Genomic DNA, 20,188 nt, shown 5'->3' with positions numbered 1-20,188 from the left:
GAAATAATTCAGCACCAGCTTTCAACACAAATTTGACAGTGCTGAATTATTTCATGTTGGTGGAATTGGACTTTTTGTTAAATATTCTAAGTGCTTCGTGGTGAGAGAACCTGGTTTCTACTACTTCATTTCTCCTGTTATTACAGGTACTCTCTTTAGCCACCGGTGAAAAGAAAAAAAAAAATTTTTATTCTACATTTTATAGGTTCATAGGTTGGTACTAGGCTATCAGCCCTAGGGTCTATACAAGCCTAGCCATAACAATTCCCTGGCTATTTCTTCCCACATCATTTACTTTCCTGGACCCCTGTCTAGCAGGGCGACTGACGTGATCCCTGGGGTGAATTTCCTTTCTCCCATCCAATCGTCAAGGTTCCTCTTGAAGGGGTCCAAAGAGGCACTCTGCTTGACATGTATGGGCAATCTATTCCAGAGTCTGGGGAGTCTCTGGGTCAGGAACCTATCCCTCCAGCATGTTTTGTTTATTGTGATGACAAGGTTTAGATCCCTGGAGCATGTAGCTCTGAGGGATTGGGATTTCTTTAAGTGTAGCATGTCCAACAGCTCTGGGTTTGACATGGCCTTGTATGTTAAGCAGAGATCGCCTCTGAGTAGACGATATGCGACAGAGTATAGCTGAAGGTTTTTAAGGTGGTCAGAGTAGGGCATCTGCTTTAGGCCTGTGATTCTTTTAGTGAGGTATTTCTGAGGCCTTTCCGGTTGTTGCAGATGTCTTGAGAGGTACATACCAAATGGGGCGTTGTATTCTATAATGGGTCTAATGAGGGATGAGTACAGTGGGACAATGACCTCCTTTTTTCTGGATGAAAAGCCCTTCGTGATGAGGTGTGCCACATAGAAGGATTTCCTGTCTGTTGTGGCGATGTGGTTATCGAAGGTGAGACCACTGTCCACCTGTGTCCCTAAGTCTCTTATCACACTTTTTGTGTTTAGTGTACTGCCACCTATATGGTAATTCATGGATACATGTTTTTTCCCAAAGGGGATAACAATACATTTCTTGGCATTGAGCTTGAGCCCATGGCTCTGGCACCAAGCATCTGTTTCTGTAAGGCCCTTTTGTAGAGTATCCACATCATTTGGGGATTCAATAATGGCTCCCAGTTTGCAGTCATCTGCAAACTTTGTTAGCCAGAGTCCCTTAGTGTTGACCTGTACTTCAGAGAAGTAGATGCCAAACAAGAGCGCCCCAGGACTGAACCCTGAGGTACTCCACTTGTCACTTGTCTGGAGCTGGATTTGGAGTCGGCTACTTTTACAGTGTGGGTTCTATCAGTACGCCATTTAGCAACCCATTGGGTGACATAGGGATTAATGCCCAACTTAGTAAGTTTATCTATGATTCCAGAGTGGGGGATGGTGTCAAAGGCCTTGGCAAGGTCTAGATAGGCTGTGTGGGCCACCTTACCCTTGTCCATGGCTCTGGAGACTGATTCAAAGAAGTCAATCAGGTTCAGGAGACAAGATCGGCCCTTCACAAACCCAAACTGGGTGGAGTCCAGTGTTTGAAGGTTGCCAATGTCTTTGTTTATAAGTTCCATGATAATACGCTCCATGGCCTTGCAGATAAGGCTTGTCAGACTATTGGGACGGTAGTTTCCGGGATCCAAGGTGGATCCCCCCTTGTGGATTGGGATAACTGTAGCTCTGCGCCACTCAATGGGCACGAAACCTGAGGTGAGGCTATGATTAAACATGACACTTAGGTGAGGTGCCAGTTCATATTGTAGTTCATGTAGTACACAGCCCGGGATGTCATCTGGTCCCATGGATGCTGTATTCTTGGCTTTAGAGAGTGCGTTTTGTACCTGTGTGGCCGTTATTACTGGAATTTGGCAATCTTCCAGTATTGAGATGGGCCATTTAGGGGTGAGAGGGGTGAAGTTGGCACTGAATCGATCTGCCAGGATATTGGCAATATCCTTCGGATCAGTATATTTAATGCCATTCTGTTTTAGCTCAGAGCAGATCTGAGCATTGCCATTTAGATTCTTGACATAGTTATAGAATGCTTTGTGGTTGTCTTTGGAATCTTTGGCAATTTTATTTTCGTAACTAGCTTTGGAGGATTTTATGAGGCATCTCAGTTTCTTACTGAGGCTAGTAAGGGAGTTTTTTGCATCCTGGGATTTTCCTCTTTTCTGCAAAGGTTTCTTCCTTTTGTTGTAAAGTTTGTTTATGGCAGGGGACCACCAGATTGGCTTCCTTTTTTTGGATGAGAGCATTTTGGTTCTATTTGGGATGGCACGATTCATGCATGAGTGGATGTGCTCGTACAGTGCCTTAGTGTAGAATTCAGCAGTTGAACTTTCAGTTCCCGTCTGCATGGGTGTCATGAAGTTTGTCACTTCTGACTTGAGTAGCATGAAGTTGGCTTTGGAGAAGTTTTTTATGGTGTTTTCTTTACTGGGGGTGGGGGTGGGATGTGGATGTTAAGGGTGATTAGCTTATGGTCAGACCTGACTAATGAGGGGGTGACCATAGGTATGGAGCATTGATTTCCCATGTTGGTAATAACCAGGTCTAGGATATTGGAGCCCCTGATGGGACTACGGATTAGTTGATCCAGGGCGTTGAAATTTATGAATTCCAAGAACCGTTGCGCAAAGGTGTTGGGACATGAGTAGTTTTCCCAGTTAATGGCAGGGTAGTTAGGGTGTTTGGTTCTATCTTAATATTTTCCAGTATGTTTAGAAAGGTGTAGTGAGAATCTTGGGGTATGGTGGGGGATCTGTAGCAAGCTACAATTTGGATTGCAGTCTTACCTAGTGTTAGTTGCACTTGGAGAATTTCAGACACATTGTGTTGGCCAACTAGCCTGGTGGTGTGAATATCCTTGGTGAATATTGACACTCCTCCACCTTTAGTGTTTCGGTCCTGGTTTGGTGGCTGAAAAGTGTGGTAAGAGTTGTAGCCTGGTATTGCAGGGGAGCTCTCTGGAGCCTTGAACCAGGTCTCAGTTATTGCACAGATATCGATGTTCTCCATTTTTAGGAGTGCCTCGAGAGAGTGCATTTTGAGGTTTAGACTTCTAGCATTGAGTAGCATTACCTTCAGATTTTGTATGCTTGTACCTGTTATGGTGGTGGTTTTGTCCTTTGAAGTTTGCCTAAAAGGACTACATTACATTGCATTTGACTCTATTCTCTATGCTAGAATTATTAACAAAGTCATCCAACTCAACATTAATTCATATGGACTTCACTGGATAGGTAAACGAATGTCTAATAGAAGCCATATCATTAAATTCAGGGATCTTTGCTCTGTCTAGACAGAAAAATGTCACATGTGGTGCCTTACAGGACTCTGTCCTGCACCCCCTTCTTTGGTATACGGTCCTCTGAGATTAAAGCCAATATCAGGGAGTTATGGATTACCACGATTGCTGAATACTGCAAAATGGGGACTATCACATCCCATTCAAATCGTTAAACTCTCCAGTGAGGGCTTGACCAAACAACTGTTTGGCATATTACTCATAGGTTTATCCCTACACTAAGAAACACACTACAGTTTCCTTTGGTAAAGCTATAAGCACTGCTGCTTACCATATAGATAATATTCCACTTAAATTAGATACACCCATCAGGGACTTGGGTAAATATGCTGATCACAAACACCTTTGGCCATCATATCTCTGTAGTGGTTAGGAAACACTTCTAATGTGTAAACTTATCCTTCATGGTACTTTCTCAAAGTCCACAGGAGTTATAGTCCCAGTTTATTCATCCCTTATTAGTCCATCACAGAATATAATGCTCTAGTCAACGTGTACCTCACTAAACACCTAAACCAGGTTGAGAGACCTTAAAGCACCCTCACCCAAACAATCTCAGGTCTCAGTGCCTTTAGCTATTGTTCTACACGTGTCAAAATTTCCTAACCATAGTTTTCTTTTCAAAGTTATTGAAAGAATATCTGAAGATAGCAAAAGAGGTGACGTTGTTAATAAAACAGAAACATGTGAAACTAAATGGATAGTGAATCTACGAGCAGACCGAGTTCCTGGTCTCAATGCTATAATTCCGCTTAAACCTATGTTAAAAGCAAGGAGACCTACCATTGGTTGAATGGTAGGTGTGTTGTAAAATCATGACAATAAGTGGATGGCTCCAACTTCCAAGAAGGTGTCGTCTGTTAGTTTGAATTTTATTGGCTGAGACTTTAGTATAAATATACGTAATGGTGTCCCTATCTAATATGATCTGATGAAGGAATTTCCGAAAGCGCTTATCGTATGTTTATATGGGACGTTTCATTAATTCTTGCACCTGGAAGTAATTTTTGCACTTGGAAGAAAGACAAATTGTTGCTTAATACTCTTGCCCAAGTATTGCTTATCTAATTGAGTCTTTTAAGATTTAAGCTTTGCATTTGGAGAAATTTGTTGCTTTATTACATCCTGCTGCTTGGCGCACTGGCTTGGGAACTGTTTGTGCAGCCAAGAGTTTCAAGCCTAAGAATCTTTCTAAATGTAATGATGTTGGCAGAGCCTCTAAACTTGTGAACAGAAGCATTCAAACTACAGCGTTTTTTCTACGAGCGAGTCTGGAACATCGACAGTAACTGTAAGCTTGTTTCACCTAAGAATTGGGTTCTGTATTTTCACAAGTATCCAGGCATGTTTTAACACATTCAAGGACTTGTATCGCAACAAGCGACAACTACTGAATCTGATACAATATGAATATCAGTATTTGAGTGCTGTAGTATTTTTACTAAGAAGAATTGCTTTGCTTGGTGGTTAACCAAGTATTTGAAGCGCTTTAAAAGCGGTTTTAAATAATTTTAATAAATTATTTTAAATCTGAAACAGCTGTGGAGTAGCGGTGTGATTTTCACTTTATTGTTCTACACTAAAGGTCTTATCCCTCTACTCGGTGTCATACAGACCCCTGAAGGGTGACCTTTGCTTAGCTATCCATGATATGAATGACACAGCATTCTTGGAACTCTTTACCTAAACAAAAGCAGTGGTACATAAAACACCTACACTAGCGAAATAAACCTATACTACCACAGCAGCAATACCAGAATGTGTGACATATACGTAATACTCTATATGCCCCACTTCTGGAAAAGGCTGCCCTTACCTGTCAAGTGAAACCACAGCTTATCCAAACAATTCTGTCTTGGTTTGTAATTTACTGTGGAGTTGCCTGATAAGAGAAGTTTTCTTTGAATTTATATTTTATTTCTCACCACTCTTTTTCACTATTTATAAAAAGGAATGGATAGCTTATAGATCAGACTTACTTTGATTTATATTTTGTTGATTAACCATTAATTTTCACAGTTTGCTGTTAGAAAGGGATAGGTTTTAGACAGGCAAACTCTAGACAATTTAAGGGACCTAGTCAACTATAAATTTCACACAGACTGCAGACAGGACAACCTAGAGCTTATCTAAACAATTCTGTCTTGGTTTGTGATTTACCATTGTGCCTGGTAAAATAAGTTTTATTTGAATTTATATTTTATTTCTTACCACTGTTTTCACTGTTTATAGGAAGGAAGGGATAGAGTGTAGATAGGCAGATTTACTTTGATTTATATTTTGTTGTTTTACCTTTGATTTTTACTGTTTTTTGTTAGAAAGGGATAGATTTTAGACAGGCAAACTCTAGGCAACCTAAGGGAGCTAGTCAGCTATAAAATCACACAGACTACCCAGATGACAATCAAGACCATATCTTAACAATCCTGTGTTGGTTTATGATTTACCTTTACTGTTAAAAAGAGGTGCAACTGCAAGTGACAGTAAGCAGACCTTATTGCGTGCATTCATTTGCAATGCAAAGAAATTCCAGCTTTTGTCTGACTTTCAGAACTTGTACGGTCAGAGCAACAATTCAATTGTAGTTACTTTAGTATTTAGTTGTATATTATTTGTGTGATTTTTCTCGCAGAAGTTGATTTAAGTTCACTCTGACTTCTGTGGAAACAATTTTATTTTTTTCTAATTTTTTTATTCTTTGAAGAATATGAATTCCTTACATTGGTATGCCATTAATGATCTGCTAAAGCACAAATATCTTTATAATGCACTAAATGCTATATATATATATATATATATATATATATATATATTTTTTTTTTTTTTTTAAGCTAACACCTGACAACACTGGTGACTTGTGTTCCTCATATCAAAAATTGGATGATTTGCTTACCATTATTAGTAGTAAATCTAGACTTACTGATGATGATTGCACTTGTACAATTGGCACAGTTTGGAGAAGTGTCTATTGTCTGAAATGATCACTCAACCCCTATGAAACAAGATGATGCCCTTGACGACTTTGGAATTCTGCATACAAGTATTAAGTAATCCAAGGATTCAGAGTACTTAGAAGGAAATAAAGAAAGAAAAGAGGAAGTCGACAACAAATAACAAGGAAGAAAAAAAACTGATAAATGTCTGTAAAGTAAAGAGCATACACACTAAAAGGTCACTTCATTGTTATGTAACACAAAGATTACAGGGAATGATATTTTATATCAGAAAACTTTCAGTCTACATAAAAAAGCAGCATGTTTCCAAAAGAGAAAGTAGGAAAAAAAAAAAAAAAAAAGGCAAAGGGCAAGTAAACAGAAATAAATCAAAATTGAATGTGGATGAATTGAAGGACATTGGTGTAAGAAAAAAAGGAGAAGATACATACTGACAACATTGCTCAAGCTGTGGATGTACAAATCCAGCTGGATGAGAAATGTATGCTTGTAAATGTAATAATACACAGTGAAAATGGTGGGATTAATAAGACTAATGGTGACGAAGATCATTCCTTTGTAATCTGATAGAGTAGATACAAGTTGAAGATTCTTCAGATCTGGTCATAAAACATATTCTTGTAATTGGAGACACAATTATTAGAGGAACTGATACTTACATTTGCAGAGAAGATAATGAACATAAAATTGTGTTACAGTCGCCAGGAGCAAAAGTAGAGGGAGTGAGACAAGCCTTAGAACCTCGTAAAGTAAGGAACTATGGACCTGTTTTTATTCATGTCCGTACAAATTATCTCATCGATAAGGACTCTCTGACTGTTAGCAGGGAATTTACAGCCCTTTTAGACAGTATATCTTGTACTGGTCTTAGCACATATTTTTCACAAATCACATATAGAGAGGAGAAACAGGTCACCCAAATGAAAATATTTCTTGGTTAAATACCCAAAATGTCCCTTTTTAAAAAATGAAAATGTGAAGGGTATCCAAGCCTAATCTTGGGCACACATGTTCAGACAGGATGGCTTGCATTTGTCAAGATTAGGGAAGAAAATTTTTGTAGTACATATTTTGTAATATTTGGCAAATACAAAATAGGATTTTTGCCAGGTCAAAAATGTAACATTTCACAGATAGCAACGTTGTTGCATCTCTGATGGTTGTTAATGCTAGGAGCATTAGTAATACATTTTTTTAATTGGAAAATGTGCTATATTCCCACAAGACTGATGTTGTTATTGTTTGTGAAACATATTTAAAGAACGATGATTGGAAACCATTTCTGTCAGGGTATAAATGATTTTACTGTAACAGACACTCTAACAAAAAAAATTAGGTGGAGGTGTCATGATAGGGATTAAAGACAGTTATGAGACCTGTAATTATTACATGACATCAGTATGATAGATTGTGTAATTGTGACAATAAAGACAACCCTGGAACATATAACAATTGTATGGACCACCGAAGTCAAGTGCTGATAACCTAGAGGAATTCATAAATTTCTTGCATGAAACACAGGAGGGAAGAACAACAGTGGCTGGGGACTTAAATTCACCTGAAACAAACTGGAATAATATTGATTCAACAACATTAGTAAGGAAATTATTCACAACATATGTTCATGAACAGCAATTGCTTCAGACTGTAAAAAAAAAAAATCTACCAGGAAAAGGAATATAGGAAATCACTGTTACTTAGTGTCAAGTTTTACCACCACTGATGTGCAGTGATCATGGGGTTATAAAGGTTAATTTGCTGCTAGCTATTTCTGCCAACATGAAAACTAAACCAAAGCAGAGAAAATTAATTACAGATCATACAGAAGCAAAACAGTCACTATGTAATCTAATTGGAGTGATGAGTTCTGTGAAAAAACTGCAGACGGAATGAGTAAAGTTTTAAAAGAGAAACTGAGTGCAAAAAATCAAAAATAACATCAGGATCTAGGCATACAACGTCAGGGGATATATTTCCATAAGAACAAGATATGTGATTTAAGGTGAGAGACAAAAATATAAGAAATGGAAAAGAGATCAAACTACAACTTTAAAAACTAAAATAAACACGCTGGTCAAACAAATTAAGCATATTGTGAGATAAGATCAAAATAATTCTGAAGAAATTTTATATAAAGTTATTGAGCATAATAAGAAACCATTTTATACAATACGTAAGATGTGAAAAAAAGTAAAGGTATACAAATTGATAAACTATACACAGAGTCTAAAATTTATTTTCAGACACAAGAGATTATAGATATATTTACAAAATCTTATACAAAATAGTTTGTCTCCTCAAAGGGGGTGATAAGTTGTTCTAGTGATATTCAGGTAACCTCAAATACCGGAATCAAATCAGACTATACTGAAAAAGAACTGTACACACTTGATCCAAATAAAGCACTGCACGGAGAAGGAATAAGTAATAATGACCTGAGAACACTTCATCAGAAATGTACAGTACCATTATATCTATTATTTACTGGGTCAAATAAATATGTGGCGACTCCTCGAGATTGGAGACATGCGTTTATTAAACCTGTCTTTAAGGGAAAGGGGAGTAGGACAAACCCAGATTCATAAAAAAATAGATCTATTACCACCCATAACATGATGTTCTTGTAACAATATAATAACAGCTAGAAATGGAAAACTGTGCTGTGATGTAATTTATATAGATTTAACTTCAGCATTTGGCAGGGTCATATACAAAACACTGATCAATAAATTACAGCAACTAGGTATTGATTTACTCTTGATAAGATGGATAGTTGCATGGCTTACAAACAGGACATGACACCTATCATACAGCAACTGGACAGGTGAAATTCTTGGTTACAGTCAGGGTGCCCCACAGGGCTCTGTCCTACACTTTTACTTGTTTAGATTGTATCTCTCATACCTATCTTTTTTATCTGAGGTGTTCTACAGTCTGTATGCAGATTATTGAAACTTGGTAAACTGATTACAGGTGTTATAGACATGGCATGTGCTCAAAATAACTTCACTAAATTGACCATTTGGGCACAGGAGAATAATATGCTGATAAATACATCAGAAACCACACATATGAGATTAGGGAGACATAAATTGAAAGGTGAATATTTAATAAAATGCACAGTGATTGAAACTGTAGATTCATTTAAGGACCAAGGTATATGGGTAGATCAAGCTTCGGGCTTTTCTAATCATATCAACCAATTGAATAATGATAGTTATAAAAGTATAGATTGTACAAAAAGATTTATAAAGTTTAGGAAATCAGAAATTATGAAGTTATTTACTTATTTTTTGCCATTTGTTAACCGGGTTAGTCTGGCTGGGCAGGAACCCTTTTTCAGCAGAAACCCGAGGAGAAAAGCTTCATTACAGCAAATATTTTTTACACAGAATTTACACATATAATCAAATCAGCCTTTCAACATAACAATTAAGAAAAGTAACATAATAGCATAGACTTTATAAAACTGAATACAGTACTTATATAATCAAAATAGCAATTAAACATGCAATCAAGAATAGGTAATTATTATAATATAACATTATTAGTGTTTGTTAATTACATTAGACCAACACTTGGGTATGGAGTAACAATATGGAAACCTTATAAGAAAACAAGTATGAGAAAACTGGAAAGAGTACAGCGAAAATATACCAACAGCATCCACGGATGTGAAAATTTAAATTATGAAAGACTAAAATACCTGAAATTGTACAGTGACTCCTATACAGTGGCTATAAAAAGCTTACACACCCCTGTTAAAATTCTAGGTTTTTGTGATATAAAAAAATGAAACCACAATAAATTATTTCAAAACTTTTCCCACCTTTAATGTGACCTATAACCTGTACAATTCAATTGAAAAACAAACAAATCTGTTAGGGGAAAAATATAAAAAATAAATAATGTACAATACACTGGTTGCATAAGTGTGCACACCCCTAAACTAATACTTTGTTGTGTGTGCACACCCTTAAACTAATACTTTGTTGAAGCACCTTTTGATTTAATTACAGCATTCAGTCTTCTTGGGTAGGAGTCTATCAGCATGACACATCTTGACTTGGCAATACTTGGCCACTTTTCCTTGCAAAAGCACTTTAAATCTGTCAGATTGCGAGGGCATCTCTTGTGGACAGCCCACTTCAGGTCACCCCACAGATTTTCTATTAGATTTAGGTCTGGACTCGGTTACTCTTCATAATCTCGAATTACTGAAATCCCAAATTTCAGTAACCCGAGACCATGAAGCCGAAAACCAGAATGCCAAAAGTGCATAAGAGCGAATTTGAATATCTCGAATCCGTGCTTATGCATTTCCGGTACTTGCATGTAGTGTTATAGTGCCTGAAGTTGCAGGTGAGTGAGTGCTTGTGTGCGTTTTTGTATGTTGCATGTGTGGATAAGGGTAGGGAGGTGTAAGTGTGAGTGTTGGATTTGTTGGTGTTTGTGTATGTGTGATGTGTGAGCGAGTGGAGGTTGCTGTGGTGTGAGTTTTTTTTTTTTTTTTATGTTATGTGCGATCTCGGAGTTGGTATATATATATATATATATATATATATATATATATATATATATATATATATATATAAGTGGGTGGTGCACGGGGGGCTTGTCCCCCTGCTTATATGTAGTGTAGGGTTGTGTGGTTTGTGTGCTGTGGGTGGAATGGCGTGTATGTTATGTGGTGTATAGGCGTATGTATGTTCGTGAGTGTTAGTTTTGGTATTGTGAATGGTTCGACTTTATAGTCTCGGGTTACTGAAATTCGGGATTTCAGTAATTCAAGATTATGAAGTGAAACCCTGGACTCTAGCTGAGCCATTCCAAAATTTTAGAAGCCATTCTTGTGTTGATTTGGACGTATGCTTGGGATCACTGTCATGTTGAAAGGTGAAATTCCTCTTCGTCTTCAGCTTTCTAGGAGACGCCTCAAGGTTTTATGCCAAAAGTGACTGGTATTTGGAACTGTTCATAATTCCCTCCATCTTGACTAAAGCCCCAGTTTCAGATGAAGAAAAGCAACCCCAAAGCATGATACGGCCACCACCATGCTTCACCATGGGGATGGTGTTCCTTTGGTGATGCGACATGTTGCTTTTGCACCAAACATACCTTTTGGAATTGTGGCCAAAAAGTTCTACCTTGGCCTCAATCACACTATAATACATTTTCCCACATGCTTTTGGGAGACTTGATGTATTGTTTTGCAAATTTTAGCTGTGCCTGTTTTTTTTTTCTGTGTAAGAAAAGGCTTCCATCTTGCAACCATACCCCGTAGTCCAGACATATGGAGAATACAGGAGATTGTTGTCACATGTAGTATACAACCAGTACTTGCCAGAAATTCCTGCAGCTCCTTCAGTGTTGCTGTAGGTCTCTTGGCAGCTTCTCTGACCAGTTTTCATCTTGTCTTTTCATCAATTTTGGAAGAAAGTTCAGTTCTTTGCAACATCACTGTTGTTCCATATTTTCTCCACTTTTTGATTACTGTCTTCACTGTGTTCCATGCTATATCCAATGCTGTGGACATTTTTTGTACCCTTCTCCTGACTGATGCCTTTCAACAATGATATCCCTTTGATGCTTTGTAAGCTCTCTGCGAACTATGGCTTTTGCTGTAGCAGGCAACTGAGTAAATGTCAGGAAAATCCTACTAGGACAGCTCTCAAACTGATGGCAGGTGTGTACCCAAAAAGACTGAAAGCTGTAATTAAATCAAAATAGTATTAGTTTAAGGGTGTGCACACACAACAAAGTATTAGTTTAAGGGTGTGCACACTTATGCAACCAGTGTACTGTACATTTTTTATTTTTTATATTTTTAAATGTTGAAAATTTCACCATGAAACTATCATCCCCATTCCGAACATCCCGGAGTCACATTTTTCCCCTACCATATCAAGGGATCCTATCCTTAAAGCACTTTTCAAAGCAAAAACACCTCATTGTGTGCACTCACCTCATAGTGTCCACAGGTTCTTGCAAATCGTGTTGTAAGTTGTTCAACCTAAGCTTTGCCACGGGATAAGTTCATCATGGCACACTGTGGAGATGAAAATCCATCCCAAGTGAGGCCCCCACCACTGACCCCAGTAACTACAGACCCATTATCCTTACTAGTCTTCTCTGTAAAGTCATGGAATGCATCAAAACTGACCTCATAAACCAGGACATTAACAATTTAATCAGTCTTTTTTTTGCTCCCCTTGGGATATCATTATTTCGAGACCCAGGCCTCAATGCCCAACATCCATGCTGGGTCTACCAGCTCATCTCCTACCCTCCTGGGACTTACATCAGGTGTAGCTGGAGCTGACTGTAGATTCTAAGGGCATCCTGCAAGCTCAGCCATCTCTTCTTCCATCCTGGGGGGGGGTGGATTCTTTAAATGCCCTACCCATTCCCTGTCCCCAATCTCACAACAGCTGGTTAGTCAAAGAACAGCTCCCCTCATTGGACAATGCCTCCTCTAAGGCAGCAACATCAATGAATGCCCTTCCTCTAGGATGGGTAAACCTATCCTTCCCTACCACTGTGTCACTAGCCCACGCTGCTAATCAAACCAGGTTGACTATGCTGCACTTATGGCTTTATTCCTCTATGCCACCAGAGTAATGCAAAAAATAACATTTGATCAGTTTTGACCTGCAACAATTTAGATTTATCAGGGATAGTTCATGCCTGTTAAATCTTGTGTACTTCTTTGAAAATGTCATGCAGGTGGTGGACAGTGGTCATACTGTTCACACTGCCTACATAATCTGGCAAAGCAGCTTGACACAATACCACATGACAGGACTGACAGTAAGTAAATGGCCTTAAACACTGATCTCTGTGTGGTAAAATGGCTTGAAAGCTAACAACAATGATCTCTGGCTGACAAATGTTCACTTACGAGTATAAGCCTGGTCTTGTTTTTAAAATGACTAATGATAGTTATAACCTTCAAATTTAACTAACGCTCTAACTCCTGCTACACTAAAAAGGGCTTAAACTAAACACTAAGCAATGCAGGATCATCTCCTTCAGAATACAAAGTCCTACCACTTACTGTATCAATGACGCCTCACTCTCAAGTGTCTGTGATCAGAGATTTGGAAAATTGAATCGACAGAGTCCTCTACTTCAACCACCATGTAGCAACTGTAGTCAGAAAAAAATCCTTCTATATTTCACAATTAATCACAAAGGTCATCTCATCAAAAAACTGGGAAGTTATTGCTCTCCTAAACTCTGTAGTGGTAAAACTCATTACAGAATATAATGCACCATTTGTTATGTATCTCACCAGACACATCAAAAAACATAAAACGTAGAAGTTCCTAACAAAAAGGATCTTAAGCCTCAAACATCTTAGTTACCAGGAAAAGATGGAATCACATTCACTGTACTCTGTATCATATAGGCTCTCAAGGGTTGACCTGTGCGTGGCTTTCCTAGTTCTCGGGGAGCCTATTATCTGAGACCTCATATTCCCTGATATATCAAATAATGTAGTCAACACTAGAACAATAGCTCTCAATTTAGGTCAAGTAATTAACCGAACTAAATGGAGGCAGGATCATTACCCAGCAAGGTCAGGTAATAAGCAGAACTAAATTCATTATCCAGCACCTCCTATTCATCTCCAGAATACTTTTGTTTTAATTTCTCCAAGTTTTTTGGGTTTCTAATACCATGACGGGAATGGACCCCATTCCTAAGTCAAAGTACGATTAAAGTTCATGAAATTAGTATTGTTTCACTCTTTGATGTTAGCCAAAAGTGCTCTTCGCAGCACCCGCAATGTGCCCAGTAATGACTCCTTCTGCAATTTGTACGGTGTTACATGAATTGGTAACATACCTAAATACAATTGTAAATTCTTTTTTATAAGACCAGTTGCTCTTACTACCATTGGAACTGTCTGGGTATCTTTCTTCCACATGGCTCTTGTTTCTGCCTGCAGATCGAGGTATTTTATGACTTTGTGTCTCTCTGTACACAAGACACTGTAGTCAGTAGGTGTGGCGATTTCAATGATCAATGCTACTTTTGTCTTCTTTTCTTGGACCACTATATCCGTTTTTCTAGCATCTATCTTTTGGACTGTTGGTATTGGGTGATCCCATGTGATGTAGACTTCATCATTTTCTATGATTTTCTGTGGCTCATGTTTCCAGTGTTTTTCAGCCACTTTGATACCATAATGTTTGCACAATCTCCAGTGTAACAATCTCGCCACATTATTATGCCCTTCAGTATACAGTCTCTCTGCCATTAGAGAGTCACAACCAGCAATAAGGTGTGTGACTGTTTCCAATTCAGTTCCACAAAACCTACATATGTCTGTTTTTCCCACATGTTCAGTGGACTTCGCAAATCAGCGTGTACGTAGCCCACTATCTTGGGCTGCCAATATTAACCTTGCATTTCTTGATGTAAATTCACCTCTCCTTAACCATTCCTGAGTTCGTTCTTGATCAACATGAGGCTCTTGCAGAAGTTTTCTATACTTGCAGCTATATTTATGTTTTTTCTACATTTCTTGCCTTCTCTCCTGGTCCTCACCTTAGATTTTTTTTCTTTTGTTTTTTAGCACATTCAGTTGCTGCCTGGTTTTCATCCACTTCTGGTTTGATTTCCATTCCTGCTTGACGTCAATATGCTTCTGCTAAATTAAGCAGAGATGTCATCTTAGATTTATTCTCCTCATGTTTCAAAACTTTCACCACATTTGGATCTTGTGAGGTCAGTAAATATGTGTGGAGTCCCGCAATTGCGGATCTATACATGTAATCAATTTCAAGGAGGCCCATCCCTCCTTCAGAACAGGGAATATATAATCTTGTTATACACTGATTTTTATAAATCATTTGGTGAGCATGAAGCATCTTTCTTGTTTCCACATCCAATCTATCCAACACTTTTTGGGGCCAGTCAATCACTCCAAAACTATAAGTCAGGACAGGAAGAGCAAATTGATTTATAGCTTGGATCTTGTTCCTAGGTGCCAGTGCTGTTTTCAGGATTAATTTAAGTCTTCTAAAGTACTCCTTACTGAGCTTTATTCCCATTTGTTCATGATCCTTCATCAATTCACAAATATTTACACACCCCCTCTTGCTCAAGTTCTTTTATATCACATTCTTGTCCCAAACAGATGTTTTCCTGGTGCTGCAATTTTCCTTTTTTAAAGGTTGATTTTGCACATTTATCATCAAATGACATTCAGATATCATCTGAAAAGGTTTTGACAACCTGCTGCTGTGCTTTCAGTTCCTCATCTGATGCTATACAATTTTAAATCATCGACAAAGAAAAGATGAGAAGTCATTAGACTGTTTTCTAGAAGCCAAATTATAGCCATGGCCTAAGCTGTTAAGTAAACAGTTTAATGGATTAATGGCAAGGCAAAATAGCAATGGTGACAGGGGTCACCCTGAAATATCCCCCTTTGGATTTTTATCCCTGGGATAATAATCTGCCCTTTATCGTGGCTTAATTGCAAAGTGGTCTGCCACTGTTTCATGGTTACTGTAATGTAATCAATCAGTGTAGGATGTACCTTATACATTTTTAAGCACTCTTTTATCCATGAATGTGGGATCCTATCAAATGCTTTTTTATAGTCAATCCATGCCATACTTAGATTCTTCCCTTTCTTATAGTTCTCCACTATAATTTTATTGAACAACAAATGATCCTTTGTTCCATATGACTTTCTTTTATTGCCCTTTTGTTCTACTGCCATAATTGAGTTTTCTTCTAAATGACTATAAACTCTGTCGGCGTTAATCCCTGTGTATAGTTTATACGTCATTGGAAGACAAGTTATTGGTCTATAATTTTTAGGGTAGCTTGTAGGTTCACTCTTAAGTAAGAGCATTGTTTTTCCTGTTGTTAACCAGTGTGGTGTCTGTTCGGGGTGTGCATATAAATAGTTCTTACTCATAGCTAGATTCTCGTGTAAAGAAGTTAATACGTTAAGCCAAAAGTTAGGTACTGCATCTGGGCCTGGGGTTTTCCAATTAGAGGCTTTTCTCAACTTTGTTTCAATCTCTCTGGCTGTTATTTCATCCCATTTCATATCCTCTACCTTTAAACTTCTTACTCTTTCTTTTTCTTCTTCTATTCAATTAGCATCTTTGTTATGTTCCACAGGATCATCATAGATACTTCTCCAAAATGCATCTACTTCCTCTTTTTTTCGGCGGTCTATCAATTCCTTTTACCTTATTTCCAAATTCTCTATAAAACTTTGTTGGGTCATTAGTAAATTGCTTATTTTGTGCTTTTCCCTTATATTTATCTTCGTATCTTCTGAGTCTTTCCGCCTGTTTTGAGATTTTTAGTTTATCTCCAGTAATGCATAATAGATCCTGGTCTGTTCTAATACTGCGCATTGCTTTCATCACATCTATCTTTCTTAATATTTTTGTTGATCTGTTCCCTCTTCTATAATCTTCTAACAATGACACTTCTTGTCTTAGCTGCTTTATAATTTTCTCTATTCGATATTTCCATGATGGTATTCGCTTTCGCTCCCTCTTTTCCCTCGCTACCCTGTGTTCCTGTGGTAGAACTTTATCAGTTATTAATTTAGCAGCACAGTAATATATTTTGTTTACTTCTGTTATATTGCATGGATCTCAATGGACAGTCCTAATTACTATGTTCATTTGTTTTATCAAGGTTCTGACTTTTGGGGTTTTATTAACCTTCTGCAGTCTATTTCTCTCATTCATCTTGATATATCTATCTTTGTCTATTAAATCAAGCAACTCTTCTCTTAACTCCTTTTCTTCCATACTGAGAGCACACCCCTTATTTTCAATTTCCTGCAGGCATTCTATAGAAAGTACTATAACATCATATTGTGGCACATTCTCTTCAATTTCATCCTGTGTAATTTTGTCAAATGGGAACTCACTGGCCTATCACTCCTCAACATTGACTGCATCACAGTTTCCCATTTTGTTCCTTGCTGTCTAGCTTCAAATGAATGTTTATACTGGTTTCTTGTGGAAGGCTCCAAAATATGTTGATATGGCACCTGACCAGTTACTTCCTGTTCCACTGGTTTCCCCTTAATTTGGATATCCATTGCTCTATCCTGCTGTGGTGTTTTCTGCATTTGATTTTCTACACTGAATCCTTCTCTTTGCAGCTGGTCCATTACCTCAATTTCTATTTCTTTGACGTCTCCATTACTAATCTCTTTTTCTACTTTTCCTCTTAGTCTTCTTATTTTTTGTATTGTAATGTTTTCCACATCTGGATTCCTTTGCTTATGTTTTTCTTCAAATATCTTTGGTGCTGCTCTTTTTGTATTAGTTAATTTTGCTTTCTCCCTTGCATAAATATTACACCATATTAAATCACTTTTCCTTTCCCCTGTCCAGATTTCTTCTTCACATATCTCCTGGTCTTCTTGCTTTTCCTTATTCTGGGGTCTCACTCCATCATGCTGTGATGTAGTCTGTTTTAGGCCTTTTACATTAAATCCTTCACTTTGCAGGCACTCCATAACTTCAACTTCTATTTCTTTAACTTCTACTTTACTAATCATCTTTTCTACATTAAATCTTTGTGCTTTTACTCTTTTTATTGTGAAATTTTCCATATCTGGATGCCTTTGCCTGTAGTTTTCTTTGAATATCTTTGAAACTGCCTTCTGTGTATTCATTAACTTGGCTTTCTCCTTTGCATAAATATTGCACCATATCAAATCTCTCTTTCTTTCCCATGTCCATATTTATTTTTTATATTTTTCAGTCAAGCAATGCGACTCCACGGCAGCCTTCAAACATAACTTAAGATAAATATCTGCGTACTCTAAAATAAGGACCTGTACACTTTGCCCACCTTGAAAAGGTGAATAAAACCCAAGGGAAGTTATTTGCAAGGTACATGTGGCCTCTGGTCAAATAGCCTTCTATTTCACATAATTACTATGATTATTATTGTTTCAATGACATCAGTGAACAAACAGAAATAAATAAATAAATGTCTAAGCTGGCAATATAATGTGGTGACTGAATTTTGCTCTGGCTATCGGAGGGTTAATATTTAACGCCCTAGTAACAGGGCTTGAGAAGGGAAGGAAGGGACCACAAAACGCAGTAGTTAAAATACAGTCAGCCAGAGAAAAAAGTTAGTGAAGAATGGAGCTGTTACTTTGAAGCAGACATAATGGGGAAGGGTCGCCACTGTAACGTGCAGTTCAGAAGTGAGTGTTGTTACAGCAAAAGACAAAGTGACTGTGAGAGCGTGAGCGTGTGTGTGTGTGTGTGTGTGTGTGTGTGTGTGTGTGTGTACATCCCTATATAAATATATCTATAGATATATATATATATATATATATATATATATATATATGTGTGTGTGTGTGTATATACACAGACACACCACACACACACACACAAACACACACACACAGAATTACAATATGTATACATAGAAACACAATATATTCTAAATTAACTGACAGTGATTAATTTTTCCTTCCAGACATGAAGATATGCAGCTACTTGTGGATGGGGCGACTGTGCAGCACACTGTCATGGGCTTCTGTAGAAAGCAAACAGCTTTCTTTGTTAAGAATAAACATACCCATGGACAACATACAAGTGTGGAATAATATTCATCAGTGTCCACAAATGTTGCCTACAAGAAGAATTACAGTGGAAGCATTCCCAACTACATAGAGTACGTCTCAAAATCTGGTGTACATTCCACCTATGACTATACTGTGCAGTCACAACATTTATAATGTACACTGAAATACCTACACTAGTATTGTAGAAAGTGCAAGGTTATTTTTAGATTGTTGCTGTTATGCTTAATATGCTTGGTTTCTGAAAAGATATTACTGTTGGTAAGTTTCTAACACCTGTGTATAAGTCTCCAGAGTATAACACTGCAGCTCTTCTTTACATCTGTGTTTTTCCACATCAACTATTTGTACATCTTGTCAAAATGAAATTTAATTACCGTGACTATAAATAAAACACATAACTGCAGATATTCATACACAAACACCACACATGAATAGCTTCAAGTTCCAACAAAAGGTAGATGTGCTCAATATATGGAAACCAATAGTTATGTTTTGTATACTTAAGCTTAATGTTGTTAAATCTGACATAATATTTTTTGTTCTACTATCTCTTTTTATCTTGATGCTTTGTAATAGGTGACTACTGTCCTCATGGTTCTAGAGTTTGCTCCTTTGGATTGAACCCTGCAATAACTAATACTGTTCTAAAATACTCATTTTGGTTCACTCTATACTTTACTCATTATTGTATAGTTGTAAATATAATAGTTATCAACCATAATCAATACTCTTCTGATATTCTTTAACAAACTTGCTCTAAAATGTTCTTGCTTTGTAAAATCATACAACAAATCTAGACCTCATATATCCATCATCTTCTCCTTTAGTTATACATATCGATATAAATGTTAACTAATGGAAGATGTTTTAAACCAATATATACTTACAACTCTCTACCCTATATTCCTATATCTTTACAAGAGCTGAGAAATTATTTGTTGGTGTGTTAGGAAAGTCATGCTATTTATACTCTATTTGTTAAATATTTTAACTTTGGGAGTATACCCTACAAAAATATATATGCTTTTTGAACCATTTCTTGATTCTTAGCCTAGATCTCTAGTAGTCTCCATCCCATTTTCTTCCAGGCTAAGTAGATTTGTAATTAGGCACAAGGATAATGCAGGAAGAGATGTGCCATTGCCCTTCCTTAACAAGTTACAATACAATTTCCTTTTTTTTTTCCTTTTCTCTCTCAGTATACCTAAGGATTCATGGAATGTTAGGAAAATTAAATTATTTCTTCACTTGGTCTTGAAATCTAAAGCTAACTTAATTCTAGTACAAGAAACACACGTGCTTTCTGAACAATGGAAACATACTCTGTGG

At 37.4% G+C, this 20,188-nt stretch overlaps 1 protein-coding gene across 2 annotated transcripts in view; it reads right to left on the bottom strand.

Annotated features, from left to right (window-relative positions):
• Positions 1-20,188, bottom strand: part of ITPR2 (inositol 1,4,5-trisphosphate receptor type 2) — a 2,416,542-nt gene that overhangs the window by 1,605,150 nt on the left and 791,204 nt on the right. The gene's annotated exons all lie outside the window — the stretch shown is intronic.

This window comes from Protopterus annectens, chromosome 11.part0 (genome assembly GCF_019279795.1).
Source record: "Protopterus annectens isolate FY-2018-M chromosome 11.part0, PAN1.0, whole genome shotgun sequence".
Lineage (NCBI taxonomy): Eukaryota > Metazoa > Chordata > Ceratodontiformes > Protopteridae > Protopterus > Protopterus annectens.
This window is presented reverse-complemented; position numbering and strand designations above follow the sequence as displayed.